Source organism: Pseudophryne corroboree, chromosome 4, assembly GCF_028390025.1.
Source record: "Pseudophryne corroboree isolate aPseCor3 chromosome 4, aPseCor3.hap2, whole genome shotgun sequence".
Taxonomy (NCBI): domain Eukaryota; kingdom Metazoa; phylum Chordata; class Amphibia; order Anura; family Myobatrachidae; genus Pseudophryne; species Pseudophryne corroboree.
Genome location: NC_086447.1, coordinates 124951996 through 124964889, shown reverse-complemented (window position 1 = coordinate 124964889; position 12894 = coordinate 124951996). Strand labels below are relative to the sequence as shown.

Here is a 12894-nt window from a genome sequence, read left to right as displayed (position 1 = left end):
CAAAAAAGAAGACTTACCCGCGGTAGCTGTGGAAACCAGGTCCGCGAGGCCATCCCCAAACAACACATCACCTTTGTAAGGCAGAGCCTCCATAAGTCTCTTGGAGTCAGCATCACCAGTCCATTGACGGGTCCACAGCGACCTCCTAGCTGAAATTGCCATTGCATTGGCCCTTGATCCCAAGAGGCCAATATACCTCGCAGCCTCCCTTAGGTATAACGCTGCGTCTTTTATGTGACCCAAAGTTAACAGAACAGTATCCCTGTCGAGGGTGTCCATGTCAGAAGACAAGTTATCTGCCCAAGCTGCAATAGCGCTACTCACCCATGCCGACGCAACTGCCGGTCTGAGGAGGGCTCCCGTAGTCGCATAAATTGATTTTAAAGTGGTTTCCTGCTTGCGGTCCGCAGGAACCTTTAGTGTCGCCGTGTCAGAGGACGGTAGGGCCACTTTTTTGGATAACCGCGTCAAAGCTTTATCCACCGAGGGAAGAGGATTCCCACCGTAACCTGTCCTGTGAGGGGAAAGGATACGCCATAATAATTCTCTTGGGAACCTGCAGCCTCTTGTCTGGAGTTTCCCCAAGCCTTTTCAAATAGAGCGTTCAGTTCATGAGATGGGGGAAACGTTACCTCACATTTCTTCTCTTTAAACAAACAGACCCTTGTGTCAGGGACAGAAGGGTCCTCTGTGATATGTAATACATCCCTTATTGCTACAATCATGTACTGAATACTCTTGGCCACCCGTGGGTGTAATCTCGCCTCATCATAGTCGACACTGGAGTCGGAATCCGTGTCGGTATCAGTGTCTGCTATCTGGGTAAAGGGACTTTCTGTGACCCAGATGGGTTCTGAGACACAGCAATATCCATGGATTGACTCCATGGTTGTTTCTGACACTCAGCTTTGTCCAGTCTTTTATGCAATAAAGCCACACTTGCATTCAAAACATTCCACATGTCTACCCAATCAGCAGTCGGCAGTGCCGACGCAGTCACTATCACATTTTGCTCCTCTTCCTCCCTCGAATAGCCTTCCGCCTCAGACATGTCGACACACACGTACTGACACCACCACACACACTGAATTATAGGGGACAGACCCACAAGGAGGTCCTTTGGAGAGACAGAGAGGAAGATTGCCAGCTCACACCCAACGCCGCCACAGTCTGAAATATAACAATACCCCAGACCTGTATAGCACGTTTTATATATAATAGATAGATATATCTATCAAATCAGCACCAAATATTGTGCCCCCCCCCTCCCCCCTCATTTTGCACCCTGTTACTTGTAGATATCAGGGCAGGGTCCGGGAGCAGCGTCTCTGCAGCCAAGCTGTGGAGAAAAATGGAGCTGGTTAGAGCTGAGGGACGAAGCCCCGCCCCCTCGACGGCTTCGGTCCCGCTAATATTTATACTGGCGGGGGTTTTAAATATCCTGCAATGCAGTGTATATAGCTTGCCAGTCATTTTTATGAGGTAATCTATGCTGCCCAGGGCGCCCCCCCCCCCCCCCCTTGCGCCCTTGCAGTGCCTCGTGTGTGTGCGGGAGCAAAGGCGCGCTGCGCGGTACCTTCCGAAGCTCTGATGTCTTCTGACGCCTGTGAAGTATTCTATCTTCCTATACTCCCCCGGCTTCTATCTTCCGGCTCTGTGAGGAGGACGGCGGTGCAGCTCCGGGAACGAACAGCTAGACGACACCAGTGTTCAGACCCTCTGGAGCTAATGGTGTCCAGAAGCCTAAGAAGCAGAGCCCATCAGTCCAGGAAAGTGGGTCTGCTTCTCTCCCCTCAGTCCCACGAAGCAGGGAGTCTGTTGCCAGCAGTGCTACCTGAACATAAAAAACCTAACAAAGTCTATTTTCTAGAGAAACTCGTTAGAGCTCCCCTAGTGTGTGACCAGTCTCCTCTGGGCACAGGATCTAACTGGAGTCTGGAGGAGGGGCATAGAGGGAGGAGCCAGTTCACACCCATTAAAGGTCTTAAAGTGCCCATGTCTCCTGCGGAGCCCGTCAATACCCCATGGTCCTTACGGAGTCCCCAGCATCCTCTAGGACGTAAGAGAAAATCAATTTGCTGGGACAACAAACTGCAGAAGAGAGCTGTACTATACCCACCAAAGCATAAATACTATTCCCTTAACAGTGGAAAAAATAAGATTTTACTCACCGGTAAATCTATTTCTCGTAGTCCGTAGTGGATGCTGGGACTCCGTAAGGACCATGGGGAATAGCGGCTCCGCAGGAGACTGGGCACAACTAAGAAAGCTTTAGGACTAACTGGTGTGCACTGGCTCCTCCCACTATGACCCTCCTCTAGACCTCAGTTAGGATACTGTGCCCGGAAGAGCTGACACAATAAGGAAGGATTTTGAATCCCGGGTAAGACTCATACCAGCCACACCAATCACACCGTATAACTCGTGATATTATACCCAGTTAACAGTATGAACATAACAGAGCCTCTCAACAGATGGCTCAACAATAACCCTTTAGTTAACAATAACTATATACAAGTATTGCAGACAGTCCGCACTTGGGACGGGCGCCCAGCATTCACTACGGACTACGAGAAATAGATTTACCGGTGAGTAAAATCTTATTTTCTCTAACGTCCTAAGTGGATGCTGGGACTCCGTAAGGACCATGGGGATTATACCAAAGCTCCCAAACGGGCGGGAGAGTGCGGATGACTCTGCAGCACTGAATGAGAGAACTCAAGGTCCTCCTCAGCCAGGGTATCAAATTTGTAGAATTTTGCAAACGTGTTTGCTCCTGACCAAGTAGCAGCTCGGCAAAGTTGTAAAGCCGAGACCCCTCGGGCAGCCGCCCAAGAAGAGCCCACTTTCCTCGTGGAATGGGCTTTTACAGATTTAGGCTGCGGCAGGCCAGCCGCAGAATGCGCAAGCTGAATTGTGCTACAAACCCAGCGAGCAATAGTCTGCTTCGAAGCAGGAGCACCCAGTTTGTTGGGTGCATACAGGATAAATAGCGAGTCAGTCTTCCTGACTCCAGCTGTCCTGGAAACACAAATTTTCAAGGCCCTGACTACGTCCAGTAACTTGGAGTCCTCCAAGTCCCTAGTAGCCGCAGGCACAACAATAGGTTGGTTCAAGTGAAAAGCTGATACCACCTTAGGGAGAAACTGGGGACGAGTCCTCAATTCTGCCCTATCCATATGGAAAATCAAATAGGGGCTTTTACATGACAAAGCCGCCAATTCTGACACTCGCCTAGCCGAAGCCAAGGCCAAAAGCATGACCACTTTCCACGTGAGATATTTTAAATCCACGGTTTTAAGTTGCTCAAACCAATGTGACTTCAGGAAACCCAACATCACGTTGAGGTCCCACGGTGCCACTGGAGGCACAAAAGGAGGCTGAATATGCAGCACTCCCTTAACAAATGTCTGAACTTCAGGCAGTGAAGCCAGTTCTTTTTGGAAGAAAATCGACAGAGCCGAAATCTGGACCTTAATGGAACCCAGTTTTAGGCCCATAGTCACCCCTGACTGTAGGAAGTGCAGAAATCGACCCAGCTGAAATTCCTCCGTTGGGGCCTTCCTGGCCTCACACCACGCAACATATTTTCGCCATATGCGGTGATAATGTTGTACAGTTACATCTTTTCTAGCTTTAACGAGCGTAGGAATGACTTCCTCCGGAATACCTTTTTCTTTTAGGATCCGGTGTTCAACCGCCATGCCGTCAAACGCAGCCGCGGTAAGTCTTGGAACAGACAGGGCCCCTGCAGCAGCAGGTCCTGTCTGAGCGGCAGAGGCCATGGGTCGTCTGAGATCAATTCTTGAAGTTCCGGGTACCAAGCTCTTCTTGGCCAATCCGGAACAATGAGTATAGTTCTTACTCCTCTTTTCCTTATTATCCTCAGTACCTTGGGTATGAGAGGAAGAGGGGGGAACACATAAACCGACCGGTACACCCACGGTGTCACTAGAGCGTCTACAGCTATCGCCTGAGGGTCCCTTGACCTGGCGCAATATTTTTCTAGCTTTTTGTTTAGGCGGGACGCCATCATGTCCACCTGTGGCCTTTACCAACGGTTTACAATCAGTTGGAAGACTTCTGGATGAAGTCCCCACTCTCCCGGGTGGAGGTCGTGCCTGCTGAGGAAGTCTGCTTCCCAGTTGTCCACTCCCGGAATGAACACTGCTGACAGTGCTAACACGTGACTTTCCGCCCATCGGAGAATCCTTGTGGCTTCTGCCATCGCCGTCCTGCTTCTTGTGCCGCCCTATCGGTTTACATGGGCGACTGCCGTGATGTTGTCTGACTGGATCAGAACCGGCTGGTTTTGAAGCAGGGGTTTTGCCTGACTTAGGGCATTGTAAATGGCCCTCAGTTCCAGAACATTTATGTGTAGGGAAGTCTCCTGACTTGACCAAAGTCCTTGGAAGTTTTTTCCCTGTGTGACTGCCCCCCAGCCTCTAAGGCTGGCATCCGTGGTCACCAGGACCCAGTCCTGTATGCCGAATCTGCGGCCCTCTTGAAGATGAGCACTTTGCAGCCACCACAGCAGAGATACCCTGGTCCTTGGAGACAGGGTTATCAACCGATGCATCTGAAGATGCGATCCGGACCACTTGTCCAACAGGTCCCACTGAAAAGTTCTTGCATGGAACCTGCCGAATGGAATTGCTTCGTAGGAAGCTACCATCTTTTCCAGGACTCACGTGCAGTGATGCACCGACACCTGTTTTGGTTTCAGGAGGCCTCTGACTAGAGATGACAGCTCCTTGGCTTTCTCCTCCGGGAGAAACACTTTTTTCTGGACTGTGTCCAGAATCATCCCCAGGAACAGTAGACGTGTCGCAGGAACCAGCTGTGACTTTGGAATATTTAGAATCCAACCGTGCTGGTGTAGCACTTCCTGAGATAGTGCTACGCCGACCAACAACTGCTCCCTGGACCTCGCCTTTATCAGGAGATCGTCCAAGTATGGAATAATTAAAACTCCCTTTTTTCGAAGGAGTATCATCATTTCGGCCATTACCTTGGTAAATACCCTCGGTGCAGTGGACAGGCCGAACGGCAACGTCTGGAATTGGTAATGACAATCCTCTATCAATGTAATCAATCTGAGGTACTCCTGGTGAGGATGGTAAATGGGGACATGCAGGTAAGCATCCTTGATGTCCAGTGATACCATGTAATCCCCCTCTTCCAGGCTTGCAATAACCGCCCTGAGTGATTCCATCTTGAACTTGAATTTTTTTATATATGTGGGTTTGATTTTGATACTACACTCCTGCGCCAAATGAATAAGCAGCCTGGATCTAGTGGTAAATAGTGCCACCCACACTAAAAAGTATACAGAAAAGAATAAGTTACCACACCAATACACGGGCGCTTCACAGAGTTTTTGATCTGATACTCTCACACAGAATCTAGTGTCGTGTCTACCTAGACAAAAAATACATGCATAGTGTATTATTGTTATAAGTATACAATCGAAATATTCTGGCGTGAACTCGTACCGAATGGATTGGTCTACATATAGTAGACAAAATCACTGTGTCAAAGTCCAGACGTCAGATCATAACCAGAGATCCTCCCTCTCCAATCAACATCAGATAAGGTCTCCCTCCACATGGACTCAGGATAATTTCATATGAAATAAAAGAGGATCCAATGGTGCAATACCATAAAAACAATTTAATACAGAAGAATAAAAATGGTACAGGTGGACTCTCACCGATTTTGTTGGTCTAACAAGTAGACAAATGAGCATTCAAAACATACAGGCGTCCCCAGAAAGTCAAGATGCCAGCAAGGGAGTCCTCCACGTGTACCCAGGATACCGTTCACCAACGCGTTTCGATAACAGCTTGTTATCTTCCTCAAGGTGTAATGGTATCCATAATTTCCGGGTTTTTATACCCCTCCCATAAAACATTAAAAAATCCTATTTCCAGACATGGATCATCCTGGTAGCTAAACTCTCCCATCACATCATACTAATAAGCCATTCCAGATAGTCCGTTCCATAACATCATTGCGCCGCTTTTTCCCGCTCTTCGGAATCAATCACTGACTGGCGGAAGTGCATCTCAGCGTGTCTCTCTGTCCGGGCGGAAATGCGTCATCCCGCAGCCGTCACTATAGCAACGCGGTGTTTCTCTGGAGCGGACCTGTTACTGTCGTGACCTGCTTGACTGAAGTATGGTGTCCGGTTCAGGTCATACGTAAACAATCGTGTCCTTGTGCTTTGTAGGATAGGCGCCATTTTTATGAAGCCCGTTAGATGTAAAAATAAAACGACAATGTGTCAGATACCGATAACGGGATTAAATCATTATTACATAACAATAATAATTGAATCATAATTTTGATAGATCACAACAAGTCCCAAATAGAAATAACCAAATTTAACGTGCAATCGATACAAAAATAAAACTTTACATGATGTAGGCTAGAATACCTTAAAGGCTAAATTAAATGAACCATTTTGTCTCAAAATCTTTATTGAGACCTACCGGTTCTAACGTTTTATACTTAAAAATGGCCTGCATCTCTGCCTTGGCCAGTTTCCTAGGTAAATCACCTCCTCTTTTATCAGGCATTACTTTTTCCAGAGCATAAAAATTGATGATATATTTGGGATCAGATTCATGGACATTTTTAAAGTGCATTGACAAAGCGTGAGTCTCCACTCCTTTTTTAATATTGCGGAGGTGCTCTCCAACTCTAATTTTTAATGCCCTCCCCGTTCTTCCAATGTAAAAGCGTTTACAACTACATTCAATGCCATAAATAATATTGGTGGAGTGACATGTAATAAATTCTTTGATCACGTGTTTTTTGTCGTTGATCAAAATCTCTTCCTTCTTATTACCAAAAGTATTTGGAATATTCCTACAGGCAACACAGGACCCACATCTATAGAATCCCTTAGATGTTATCCTGGATTGACCCGAAGGTGTATCCAGATGGCTTCGTACTAACTTTGTTTTTAGGTTGGGAGCCCTTCTATAGATGCAGATTGGTCTATCGGGCAGGTCCATCCCAATCACAGGGTCTCAATAAAGATTTTGAGACAAAATGGTTCATTTAATTTAGCCTTTAAGGTATTCTAGCCTACATCATGTAAAGTTTTATTTTTGTATCGATTGCACGTTAAATTTGGTTATTTCTATTTGGGACTTGTTGTGATCTATCAAAAATTATGATTCAATTATTATTGTTATGTAATAATGATTTAATCCCGTTATCGGTATCTGACACATTGTCGTTTTATTTTTCCATCTAACGGGCTTCATAAAAATGGCGCCTATCCTACAAAGCACAAGGACACGATTGTTTACGTATGACCTGAACCGGACACCATACTTCAGTCAAGCAGGTCACGACAGTAACAGGTCCGCTCCAGAGAAACACCGCGTTGCTATAGTGACGGCTGCGGGATGACGCATTTCCGCCCGGACAGAGAGACACGCTGAGATGCACTTCCGCCAGTCAGTGATTGATTCCGAAGAGCGGGAAAAAGCGGCGCAATGATGTTATGGAACGGACTATCTGGAATGGCTTATTAGTATGATGTGATGGGAGAGTTTAGCTACCAGGATGATCCATGTCTGGAAATAGGATTTTTTAATGTTTTATGGGAGGGGTATAAAAACCCGGAAATTATGGATACCATTACACCTTGAGGAAGATAACAAGCTGTTATCGAAACGCGTTGGTGAACGGTATCCTGGGTACACGTGGAGGACTCCCTTGCTGGCATCTTGACTTTCTGGGGACGCCTGTATGTTTTGAATGCTCATTTGTCTACTTGTTAGACCAACAAAATCGGTGAGAGTCCACCTGTACCATTTTTATTCTTCTGTATTAAATTGTTTTTATGGTATTGCACCATTGGATCCTCTTTTATTTCATATGAAATTATCCTGAGTCCATGTGGAGGGAGACCTTATCTGATGTTGATTGGAGAGGGAGGATCTCTGGTTATGATCTGACGTCTGGACTTTGACACAGTGATTTTGTCTACTATATGTAGACCAATCCATTCGGTACGAGTTCACGCCAGAATATTTCGATTGTATACTTATAACAATAATACACTATGCATGTATTTTTTGTCTAGGTAGACACGACACTAGATTCTGTGTGAGAGTATCAGATCAAAAACTCTGTGAAGCGCCCGTGTATTGGTGTGGTAACTTATTCTTTTCTGTATACTTTTTAGTGTGGGTGGCACTATTTACCACTAGATCCAGGCTGCTTATTCATTTGGCGCAGGAGTGTAGTATCAAAATCAAACCCAAAAATTCTGTTTTCACCCTTATTCTGATAATACACCTGCTGCCATGTTCCATAATAGGGACGAGAGATTCAGGAAACTAGAAACAATATTCTCCACACCCTCTCCAGAAACTAATATAGAAGGTGAGGATTTGGACAATATTTTACGCAAATTGGAAACTATTCTAATTAAAGAAAATAAAATGTGGTGGGAGGTTGTGACATTGGAAAAGTATCTCAAATCCAACATTATTCCAAGGGGTTTGAGAATAGACAAAAAGGCCAGCCTCACCACATCATCCGAACAATTCTCACATGAATGGGATCAGGCTATTAAACACTGCTCCCATAAACTCATGGAATTGATCGTTAGTGAGAGGAAGAGGGATCTCAAAACTCTGGATGAAGAGATCAAGGATCTCAAAGAAAAAGTTACCCCATATATGGGTCATCATGACTTTAAAGAAAAAGAGATCAGAATTACTAGTAAGATAGAACGGTTAGAAAAGACCATTATCACTAGAAAGAAGAATAAATTCGCAAGGGATTTAAGAGAGTCAGGCATAGGTACTGTAGACAAAAGAAAGGAAAAGGAACCCCCATCCCACGATCACACACATGTAGTTAGGAATTTTCCATCAAATAGGGGAATCTCTAGTAACAGAGTGCCCAAATATGAAAATTCCACTCATGATCGAGGGCTATGGCGACCCAAGTATAATACTCCACAGAATAGGATTAATCCTGAATATAGGGAATATGGCACCCCCAGATGGAGAGCCCATCGCCAGGATCGAAGGGAAGACCGCCCTCATTGGAGAAATTATGATCCTAGATCAAACTCGAGATTTAGAAGTCAGGAGGAATTTGAATCTTTCCACCCAATCTCTATGAGGAACAGATACCAACCCCTAGAAGAAAATGAACACAGGACACCTTTTTTAGAGAGAGGAGGCAGATTTCGAGATCACAGGTGAAAAGGCAACATCGGGGCAATAGAGGGGGCAAAAAAAGAAAAAGAAAAAACAAAAGGACTAGGAAAGGGAAAACTATCATCAGAACATCAGGTGACCCTTCTCAGGAAAATACAAGCACAAAAATCTTCAACTTGAGTGCGCATACCCTGTTAGAAGCAGAAAGATCCCTATTGGAAAAGGGCCTTAAGTATGCCCCTGCTGTAAGGGCCAACCAATTCGATCTCTTTATAGATATCGAGAAATTTACCAGGAAACTGACTTTAAAGAAATTTTTCAAAATTAAAGAGGGAGAAGCTGTGGTCACCGAAATGAACCAAACCAGTTCTTTCAAACCCAAGTCCACTTTCTACCCTGCCTACCTCAAGGGGTGCTTTATAGAAACCTTTATGCACTCAGTCAAAGAAGACTGTGAGAAACTCGAGAAAGAACGAATCCAATATAACCTTAGTCATCAAGAAAGGGGGGCCATTAAGACCTTAACGTCAAATAAGGAACTCATCATCAAGCCCGCCGACAAGGGGGGAGGCATTGTTCTCATGAATAGGATAGATTATGAGGAGGAAATCTATCGACAGTTGGGGGATAAATCCACATATAAACAGATGCGTGGGGACCCCACTAAGAAGATTCAAAATTCATTAAAAGACTTGATAGAGAAATACAGCAAAAAAGGAGTTATCACAGATGCCGAGAGTAAATTTCTATTTGTGGAGTATCCGGTAATACCTACTATTTATGTGCTGCCCAAAATGCATAAAAGTATGGTGAAACCCCCTGGGAGGCCTATCGTCTCAGGGGTAGAGTCTTTGACCGCGAATCTATCACATATGATAGATCACCACCTGCAGCCCTTTGTGGTACTTAATCGGTCACATTTGAAAGACACAGGAGATGCCATACGCATCTTAAATGGTATTGTTTGGAAGGAGACCTATTTTTTAGTAACTGCCGATGTAAATTCCCTTTACACAAATATAGATCATACGTTAGGGATAAAAGCAGTTAAAGAAACACTTTTGAGGTCAGAGTTGTCAGGAAACATGCAGGAATTTATCATAGAGGGGATTAGTTTCATTTTATATAATAATTACTTCATCTTTAAGGAGGATTTTTTCCTGCAGAAGTGCGGGACTGCCATGGGCACCAGGTTCGCCCCTAGTTACGCTAACATCTTCATGGGTGCCTGGGAGGACAAATATGTCTGGACCGAAGGCACCCACGGGGCGAACCTGGTGACATGGCACAGATACATAGATGATATCTTTTTTATTTGGGAGGGTGACTTAGGGACCTTGGAGCAGTTTTGTCTATACCTTAATACAAATGACCAGCACGTCAAATTAACATTTGACGTCAGCCAGGCACAGGTCAATTTTTTAGACCTTAGCATCTATGTAGAAGAAGGCACCCTTAAGACGAGGAACTATATCAAACCCACTGATTCCCGGTCATATATCAACAGGGCAAGCTGTCATCATCACAATTGGCTAGATAGCATTCCAACGGGCCAATTCAAAAGATTGAAGAGGAACTGCTCTGACCAACAAACCTTTCTTACCCAAGCATCAAGTATGATAGGATGTTTTGAAGAATCAGGCTATGATAAATCCACATTAGAAAGTGTGTTAGACACTGTCTCCAAATTAGAGAGAACAACTCTTATTGAACCAAGAATGAAGGACACCAACAAGGAGAATGATCCATTTAAGTGGGCCTTCATCACGAGTTATTCCTCTCAACACAACAAAGTTAAAAACATCCTTAAAAAACACTGGCCATTATTAAAAAAGGACCCTGTGATTGGGATGGACTTGCCCGATAGACCAATCTGCATCTATAGAAGGGCTCCCAACCTAAAAACAAAGTTAGTACGAAGCCATCTGGATACACCTTCGGGTCAATCCAGGATAACATCTAAGGGATTCTATAGATGTGGGTCCTGTGTTGCCTGTAGGAATATTCCAAATACTTTTGGTAATAAGAAGGAAGAGATTTTGATCAACGACAAAAAACACGTGATCAAAGAATTTATTACATGTCACTCCACCAATATTATTTATGGCATTGAATGTAGTTGTAAACGCTTTTACATTGGAAGAACGGGGAGGGCATTAAAAATTAGAGTTGGAGAGCACCTCCGCAATATTAAAAAAGGAGTGGAGACTCACGCTTTGTCAATGCACTTTAAAAATGTCCATGAATCTGATCCCAAATATATCATCAATTTTTATGCTCTGGAAAAAGTAATGCCTGATAAAAGAGGAGGTGATTTACCTAGGAAACTGGCCAAGGCAGAGATGCAGGCCATTTTTAAGTATAAAACGTTAGAACCGGTAGGTCTCAATAAAGATTTTGAGACAAAATGGTTCATTTAATTTAGCCTTTAAGGTATTCTAGCCTACATCATGTAAAGTTTTATTTTTGTATCGATTGCACGTTAAATTTGGTTATTTCTATTTGGGACTTGTTGTGATCTATCAAAAATTATGATTCAATTATTATTGTTATGTAATAATGATTTAATCCCGTTATCGGTATCTGACACATTGTCGTTTTATTTTTCCATCTAACGGGCTTCATAAAAATGGCGCCTATCCTACAAAGCACAAGGACACGATTGTTTACGTATGACCTGAACCGGACACCATACTTCAGTCAAGCAGGTCACGACAGTAACAGGTCCGCTCCAGAGAAACACCGCGTTGCTATAGTGACGGCTGCGGGATGACGCATTTCCGCCCGGACAGAGAGACACGCTGAGATGCACTTCCGCCAGTCAGTGATTGATTCCGAAGAGCGGGAAAAAGCGGCGCAATGATGTTATGGAACGGACTATCTGGAATGGCTTATTAGTATGATGTGATGGGAGAGTTTAGCTACCAGGATGATCCATGTCTGGAAATAGGATTTTTTAATGTTTTATGGGAGGGGTATAAAAACCCGGAAATTATGGATACCATTACACCTTGAGGAAGATAACAAGCTGTTATCGAAACGCGTTGGTGAACGGTATCCTGGGTACACGTGGAGGACTCCCTTGCTGGCATCTTGACTTTCTGGGGACGCCTGTATGTTTTGAATGCTCATTTGTCTACTTGTTAGACCAACAAAATCGGTGAGAGTCCACCTGTACCATTTTTATTCTTCTGTATTAAATTGTTTTTATGGTATTGCACCATTGGATCCTCTTTTATTTCATATGAAATTATCCTGAGTCCATGTGGAGGGAGACCTTATCTGATGTTGATTGGAGAGGGAGGATCTCTGGTTATGATCTGACGTCTGGACTTTGACACAGTGATTTTGTCTACTATATGTAGACCAATCCATTCGGTACGAGTTCACGCCAGAATATTTCAATTGTATACTTATAACAATAATACACTATGCATGTATTTTTTGTCTAGGTAGACACGACACTAGATTCTGTGTGAGAGTATCAGATCAAAAACTCTGTGAAGCGCCCGTGTATTGGTGTGGTAACTTATTCTTTTTTATATATGTGTTCAAGGATTTCAAATTTAAAATGGGTCTCACCGAACCGTACGGTTTCGGTACCACAAACATTGTGGAATAGTAACACCGTCGTTGTTGAAGTAGGGGCACCTTGACTATCACCTGCTGGGAATACAGCTTGTGAATTGCCTCTATCACA

The 12894-nt window shown here is 44.3% G+C and overlaps 1 protein-coding gene across 6 annotated transcripts in view; it reads right to left on the bottom strand.

Moving 5' to 3' along the window:
- ROCK2 (Rho associated coiled-coil containing protein kinase 2) overlaps positions 1-12894 on the bottom strand; it is a 345550-nt gene that overhangs the window by 139072 nt on the left and 193584 nt on the right. The gene's annotated exons all lie outside the window — the stretch shown is intronic.